The sequence below is a fragment of the Polyodon spathula genome, chromosome 4 (genome assembly GCF_017654505.1).
Source record: "Polyodon spathula isolate WHYD16114869_AA chromosome 4, ASM1765450v1, whole genome shotgun sequence".
Taxonomy (NCBI): domain Eukaryota; kingdom Metazoa; phylum Chordata; class Actinopteri; order Acipenseriformes; family Polyodontidae; genus Polyodon; species Polyodon spathula.
This window is the reverse complement of record NC_054537.1, coordinates 11,971,228-11,979,654: the sequence shown is the minus strand read 5'-3', so window position 1 is coordinate 11,979,654 and position 8,427 is coordinate 11,971,228. Positions and strand designations below refer to the sequence as shown.

The window sequence follows — 8,427 nt, the reverse complement described above, 5'->3', positions numbered from 1 at the left end:
GCAAGTAAACAAAGCACAGCTATCGTGGGAGACATCGTCCAGCTTGCAATGCTTCTTTGTTATTTGGAGATATGCTGTATAGCCCAGATGTTATTTATGCAATAACAAAGGACGGACTGACTTGACGGATGTGATCTGGCAGCTGATGAAAACTGGCACAAAACTTCTCTTGTCTACACCTAGCGGAGAGCCATGTTCCCTACACTTGCCAAGGTCGCCAATAATATGTTGACTATGCCACACAGTACTGCAGAAATAGTTTCTTTTTTTTTTTCCTTCTCGGATGAGCCTTGTAAAAACAGATGTAGGAAATCAATTGTCTACAGACATTCTGAATGGAATTCTGACTATCGAGACTGCTGTTAAAAACAGCACCAGCTTCAGACCAAAGATTTGGATATCTAAATGAACAGGAAGCTATTTCTACCATAAGTAAATAAAACCTAAAGAAATGTAAGCACACATCTAGACTATTTTAATGTATTTATTGTTTGTTTTTTAAATGTCAGTAAAAACAAAATGACAAGGTTGGCAACCCTGATTTGACTACACAACAAAGTAAAAGTATCACGTTTTTTTAATTAGACAACAGTCAACCTGGTAATCTTGTCTGACATTAATGTTGAAGGTGTCATTCTAATTGTGTATACGATTTTCAGGTCTGTTCAGTTTACAGAATATATGGCAAGCAAAATTATCATTTAGAGAGATCTCTGAATATTTAAAGCTGTCTAAATCATTAAGATATCTAAAAGGCATTCAGAGATACACTACCAGTCAAGTTTTAGAACACCTCCATTTTTCCAGTTTTTATTGAAATTTGTGGTTTAATGTCTCTGTGTACTCTGAAATTAAAGCATAGAACAAATAAACAATTTTGAAGATAAAGAAATCATGGAATTGTTTTAACAAGTTTAATCGAAATTTTTGACTCAAAGTAGCCACCTTTTGCAGATATAACAGCCGAACACACTCGTGGCATTCTTTCTACAATGGAAATCAAATGTTGTTCAGAAAGTTCTTCCCAACACTGTTGCAGAAGTTAACACAAATGTGTTGTACTTGTAGGTTGCTTTTCTTTCACCCTTCTGTCCAGTTCATCCCAAACCAGCTCGATGGGGTTTAGTCTGGAGACTGTGCTGGCCATTCCATGATTTGAAGCCTACCATCTTGTTCTTTTCTTCTAAGGTAGTTCTGACATAGCCTGGAGGTATGTTTTGGGTCATTATCTTGCTGTAGGATGAACCCCTGACCAACTAGGTGTATACCAGAGGGTATTGCATGGCGCTGCAAAATGCTGTGGTAGCTGTTTTGGTTCAGGGTGCCACTCGCTCTGTTCAAGTCGCCGCCTCTGGATCCAGCAAAAGAGCCCCAGACCATCACGTTCCCTCCTCCATGTTTGACAGTTGGTGTCACACACCGAGGAACCACAAAAACGTGATGAACCGAAGATTTCAATTTTTGATTCATCGGTCCATAAGACCCTCTTCTAGTCTTCAGTAGTCCACTGGTGGTGATTCATGGCCCAGTCAAGCCTCTTTTTCTTATTTTGCCATCTTAGCAATGGCTTTCTTATTGCCACTTGACTTGTCAAACCTGCAGCTCGAAGTCTTCTCTTCACAGTTGAAACTGAGACTTGCTTACTTTGACCAGTGTTAAGCTGTGCTTGAAGCTGTTGTCCTGTGGGCCGCCTATCACGCAAGTTATTGACTCTCAGAAACTTGTCTTCTGATTCTGTTGTGGCTTTGGGTCTGCCACACATCTTCCTGTCAGTTTCCTCCGGTTTCCAAGTGCCTTTTGTTGGTGTAGGAAACTGCACTCGCTGACACCTTGGCTTTCTTTGCAATTTCTCTAAAGGAAAAACCTACACTTTTAAGGGTTATAATGGTCTGTCCGTCTGTCTAACTTTAATTGCCTTTTTCTTGCCATTATGATAGCAATATACTACTTCCTGCAGTACAATAGTGTCCAAATCTCTCATACATTTAAATATATCGAATGTGATTTACAGATATCCTCAAGAATTTCAGTATATCTTAAAATATAATTTGAGATATCTGTAAATGGTCATTTGGCTTGCCATAAGAATACATACTGACACTTTTTTTTTTATGCCACTGGCTATGTATCCCAAAACAGACCCATGAAATATAACTAATCCGAGAGTGTAAACAAAGGAGACGAGAGGTTAGAGCAGCCAAGTTCTGTATTGCCATTAAAAATTGAATACGTGGGTAGAGGGGGGTAAGTAGTAATGAGATCCATGATAGATTGATAGCAGTTAGATAGAGGAGTGTGGATTGCGGTGAACCCAGAGTCCTAAGCGAAAATGGCTTCATGCAAAAATGTTGTTATGCCTGCTGTCTTCAAGGCTCCCATCCGCCCGGATATTGTGAACTTCATTCACACGAACATGCGCAAGAATGCCAAGCAGCCATATGCTGTCAGCGAGCTTGCTGGGCACCAGAGCAGTGCAGAGTCCTGGGGTACCGGCAGAGCTTTGGCTTGTATTCCCCGTGTGCAGGGTGGTGGTACTCGCCGCTCCGGCCAGGGTGCTTTCAGCAGTATGTGTGGTGGTGGTCGCATGTTTACACCCACCAAGACCTGGTGCCGCTGGCATCGCAGAGTCAGTGTGATCCAGAAGCGCTATGCCGTCTGCTCCGCCCTGGCAGCCTCGGCACGGCCAGCCCTGGTCATGTCTAAAGGTCACCATATTTGAGGAGATTTCGGAGGTTCCTCTTGTGGTTGACGATAGTCGAAGGATGCAAGAAGACCAAGGAGGTTGTGCTGCTGCTGAAGAAACTGAAGGCATGGAATGACAAAGGTGTACGCCTCTCGGCACATGTGTGCTGGTAAGGGTAAAATGAGAAACCGTCGCCGTATCCAGCGACAAGGACGCTGCATCCTCTTCAGTGAGGACAACGCTATCACAAAGGCTTTCAGGAACATCCCAGGCGTCACCCTTCAGAACGTGAATAAGCTGAACCTGTTGAGGTTGGCTCCTGGTGGCCACATGGGCCATTTCTGCATCTGGATGGAAAGCATTTTCCGCGAGCTGGATGGTGTATGGCACATGGTGCAAGCCTTCTATCCTGAAGCTGGACTACAACCTGCCAATGCATAAGATGACCAATACAGACCTGAACAGAATCTTGAAGAGCCAGGAAATTCAAAAGATGCTGCGTGCGCCAAACAAAAAGATTCACCACAGCGCGCTTAAGAAGAACCCATTTAAGAACCTGAGGATCACGATGAAACTCAGTCCTTACTCCAAGACAGCAAGACGCAGAGCAATCCTGTGTCACGATCCCGCTCGCAAAGCCCAGAAAGGGAAGTCAAAGAAGGCAGCTGGTAAGCCAGCAGAAAAACCAGCAGCAAACAAATAATTCATGCAGGATTAAAAAAAAAAAAAAAATTGATTTAATAGTCCCATTTTAAAAAAAAAAAAAGCTATTAATAATAATAATAATAATAATAAAATGAATACCTCCATAAATAAATGCACACAAGGGGTGAGCACCCGTCACATACTTTCACTGAAAATGGAGGTAATGATCATACTTGCAGTGACTAATAAGAAGCAATTTTCTATTGCATTTGTTAGGAATCATACTTTCGGAAAAATCCGGCAAACTTACAGCTGTCGCATCGTTTCTGTGATCTCTTCTGGTGTGCACTGTTTTCGCATCGAATTTGTCGTGTTGCTTCAGTAAATATCGTGTCACATCTGGTGTGTGCGGACCTTAAGCGGGCTAACTTCACCCTCGCGTTGTTTGGCGTGGCAGAGACTCATCAAAAGCTGGAGTCGACTTTGATGATCGTTTACTGAAATTATAAATACTCCTGACTGTCTTCAACGGAATTTGAAGGCCAGTGTGTTCGAGTTACACTGTGTTAAAACTGTTGTCCAATGCTTCTGATCTTGCCTTTTTGCCCATCGAGGATATGCCAGCACATTCAAAAGAATGTTACTAATATTAGTTGTTGTGTTCTCTATTTTGATTGCCCACAAACTTTCTGGGCAACTTGTGGCGCAGGAAAAAGAAAAAAACAAAAAAACAAAAAAACATTACTAAGGTGCATGAGCAAGCCCTCCAAAATGATTGCAAGCTACCTTATAATCCATACATAAACACATAGGTATAGGAATTCCAACTTTAATGTGTGTGTGCGTGTGTGTATGTCTTTTAGATGTGTCCCGCCCCGTGACTTTACAAGGATTAAAAATAAGAGTAAAAAAAAAAAGTGCTCAGTATGCTCCAGTATGTAAAAACGGACACACTTGTGATGTGTAGGGGACTGTTTAGAGTATTAGAGCAAACATAATGAAAATATTAGGTGTGCTTTTATTATTATTATTACTACCAGTATTAAGTACAGTTTTAGTACCATTAGCTTTCTTATCCTTAACATCTGTAAAACACAATGCAGTTTTAAAATATGCATTTCTGATCTCAAATTGTAATAAATGAAAACACATTTGCTTTTAATTTCTTTTGAAATTTCAAAGCCTGAGGGGGGGGGGGGGGGGGGGGGGGGGAATGAACATCTCAGGCTCAATCTTAGGAGATCTGTGTCCTTGAGTTTCACGGGCTCTGGAATACATACATCGAAGGAATGTTAAAACTGCACGTGCTGATGCCACAGTTTGTGACAACATAGGCACCAGTCAGCTTGGTTGCATAGTACAGTAAAAAACATTATCATAAGCTCTGATGAGGCAAGTATGTCAATCTTAAATGAAGAGTTTTACTGAAACAGTTTTTTGGCATTGCAACTACAGTGCAATAGACCTAATGACTTGGGAAGGTTGTCGTTAAACACACATTTGATTTGCACAGAAGTCTTGTCAACCTCACTTTTGTTATTTATTTGGCTGTGCACAGGAAGCAAAAACTTTACAGCTTGTTACTTACTAAGTCAGTTGTACTTGGCAGGTATGTATACTGCATAAAGTGCAATAATTATTATTTATATGGATTGTTTTAGTATGTGGAACATAAACTGATTTGAGGAATACTTGCAGTATAGCATTGTAGACAACTTTGTTGTTGAGCAACTGCTTGTGCCCTGAGCTATGAAGAAATGCAGAGATTATAACAAGTCTTTGGGTATTCTTTCTTGGTGACTAGTTTGAAGAACAACAATTAACATGCTAAAACAAATATGTATTCATAATATTCGGCAATACTTTTACAAGCAGCAACAGTTAACTTGAAAGCAACACACAATATAATGAAAGCACTCAATCCTTTATACAGCTGTTTCAGCAGCTGCATAGTATCCCATATATCCAGGAATCGTAAAACAAAGGGGTCCATCCAGTGACCGGCAAGTGCTGCAGAGCAATTAGTGTGTCTGAAATGTCCCAGGATGCCGTTGACAGATGAGCTAATGACGGAACAATTGATACACTCTCAATCCCTACTCGCACTTGACCCTTTCCCGTGACAAACGCATTCATTCCCATGCCAACGTCTGTTTCGACAACTCATTTGCAGACATTAACCCACAGGAGTATCACTTTGTGTTTGGCTGTCGGAGGTGCCAGTCACTTTCCTTTGTTTGGGCCATTCAGTGGTAATTTGTTCCAACATTGTTGACAGAGATTGCAACCTGAATCTTTGTCATATCCCAGGATAAATGTGTTTTTCTACACACTATGTTACATAGTTTTAAGTAGGAAATAACTTTCTTAAAGCTGCTTTGTTTCTGAATATTCCTAAAACCCCAAATGAACAGACTAATGTACATAGCATGTGCAGCTGCTTTATAGCAGACATTCTTGTATTTGGACCAAATTAGATCACCTGGATTAACGTAAATCAAATGTGCTTCAATGTGCGGTTTTGTGGTTAAAAGTTAAACAATATTCATTAAGCAGAAGCACCAGTAATGATAAATTATGAATCTTTAACAAATACAAAAAAGAAGCAAATACATCTGAAAAGGACAATTGTCTCTTTTTGTATCGTTACTTTGTTTACGTTGTCAAAACCATGGATCTCTATACAGTGAAACATCTGTCGATTTGATAAGTTATTATGTTGTGTTGTTGTGTTTGCAGTAAATTGTTCACTATTTTTTCTGTTTAAGTACACTTTACTGTGTAAAGGCAATTCACAAGCAGCTACTTCACACTTTGTATAGGGCAGTAGTCTCATACACAAAAATACACACACAAAACAATCACTGTTTCATTTTATGATTTCCATTACATAAGAGTAGATGTTAAAACTTCATAATGATTTGAACTCTGCTCTCACCAAGGTAAGCCAACTAAGATGTAGCTTTACAGTAAACTAATGTGATGCATCTCCATCCATTTGCATTTCTTTCCATCTGATGTAGATATCCTTCTATCTGGTGTTTTATTGCTGAAGTGTAATGCTGGCTCCAGGGATCAGCACACACAGCGACTGAGATGCTGGCTCCGGGGATCAACCACAATGCAGTCTCCTCGGTGCATCAGCATGACAACTCTGGGTTGAGCTAAGTAGGGTACATCTCTCGGGTCTTCAGGTGGGCACCTGCCGTCCTCTGTGTTTCATTGACTAGCCTACAACACCTCAAGAGGGCTCAACAGTGATTCTGGCGTCCCAGCATCACCCCCCCTTCATCCCCCACTCAACTCAGCCCAGCTTACTTACCCGTTGATCAGAGTTGCTTTCTTTCTATTGTGCTTGAGATCCCCAGCCAGAATCTTTCCATCTCAGCCACAGCCAGTTGCTGCTCCTTTCTGCTGCTTCAGATAAGTTCATACAAATGAAAATGTTTGGGAACAGTCAATTCATTTAAAACCTGAACACATTGTTAGGTAACTATGATGAATACTGATAAGAAAATCTTTAAAAAGTAAACACTCAGATTATATCTTTATGAACAATATTGGTGGCTTTTCAGAGGTTCCTGCATTCCATTATAATTTTAATAACTGATTTTTTGAAAAAGGTAATCATTTTTTCTATTTTTTTAAAGATTTCATTATTGTTATATCCAGCAAAGAGCCAAAGTAAACATGACATAGTTTTAGAAGGGTGCACACATTCTTTAGATGTTTAGACTGGGATTTTTAAAAAACATCTCAATTCCCTTGACATTTATTTTTACTATTAAGATAATAACCCCATATAATGTAACACTAGGTAGACTAACAATCATAACATCATAATCATACAAAAAAACATGCCTCCAGTACATACTGTAGAATAGTCTTCCGATGGTAAATTGCAGCTCTGATGCTGGCCAGTCGCTCATTTTAAGTAAACACATTTAACACTACAGCAACACTGACGATCTGAAATCGTCCGTCATGAGGTTAGGATTTACTGATGTGTGAGTTTGTTGCTATATACTGTAACATGTAGCTGTATATTCCAAATCTTTTGAATTTTTGGAGAAAGAGCAAACAATACTACAGGAAATGCAAATCTAAACAGTGCCACTCTGGCCAAAAAGTAGATGTGGACAATTTGATTTGTGCACAACGGTGAATCCATAAATCAACAGCTTTTCATATACACATACAGATAGGTGAATATGGTCCACAGGCACTTAAACACTTCCTACATTCCTATACATTTGTGAGTATAACCGTAGACTTCACAGAGCATCAGGTGTAGCTCACATTGATTTATAAAGCAAACAATCGGGTAAGGTCACTTGGTGGTGAATCCTAATTAAATGCATTGACAAAAAAACGGCTGTCTTTGTTACTGCTGTGATTTACCTCACTTTATATCTGTGTCAATGGTAAATGTTTTACAAAGATTATGCATATGATGGGAAATAACACTTTGACATTGGTATTGAGCAAGATTTCTCTGTAATAAAGTGCTGCGGTATTTAGGATTTAGATGAGGTGCCCGGATCCACTGTAAAAACTACTCGCTGAAGGGCAAGATAATTGTAACCCACGTTATTGAGAATGAGTTTGCTTAGGGATCTGCAATTGATGCCTGTATTTCAAGTGTAAATGAGTGTGTAATGAGTAGCTTGTTAATTGATTCTGGTTAACGGGTTAAATAGATGTTGACCTGTCCTGTAATGTGTAGTCTTGCAGGTTTGAAGGTGTGTTTGTTGTGTGGTGAGAGAGGCTGAATAACTCGAGGAACATAATAGCAGGAGTGGATACAGTCTTGAAATTTAGTGCTAGATAACATTGCAGTTTTTTCACAGTGCTCTCCTTGGCCTCAAACTGACTTTTAATACTACACACCTTTTGTTTTTAAACTCGATATGCGCAAAATGATACCCTGTTCCCTTTCCATGGATGGTCCAGTGCATCGACATGGTGGAAGGACATGCCCCTTACTATAGTATATATTATTCATACTGTATTCATTCCAGGGATTCTGTAAATGCTTTTTGCAGGTAAACGTCTGATGAGATATCAGCATGGAATATCCACACTCTAATTGGCTTGCC

General features: G+C 39.8%; 1 pseudogene; it reads left to right on the top strand.

The window, feature by feature from the left end:
* The first annotated feature begins 2,329 nt into the window (after nucleotides 1-2,329).
* LOC121313762 lies at nucleotides 2,330-3,386 on the top strand (annotated as a pseudogene).
* Nucleotides 3,387-8,427: the final 5,041 nt, after the last annotated feature.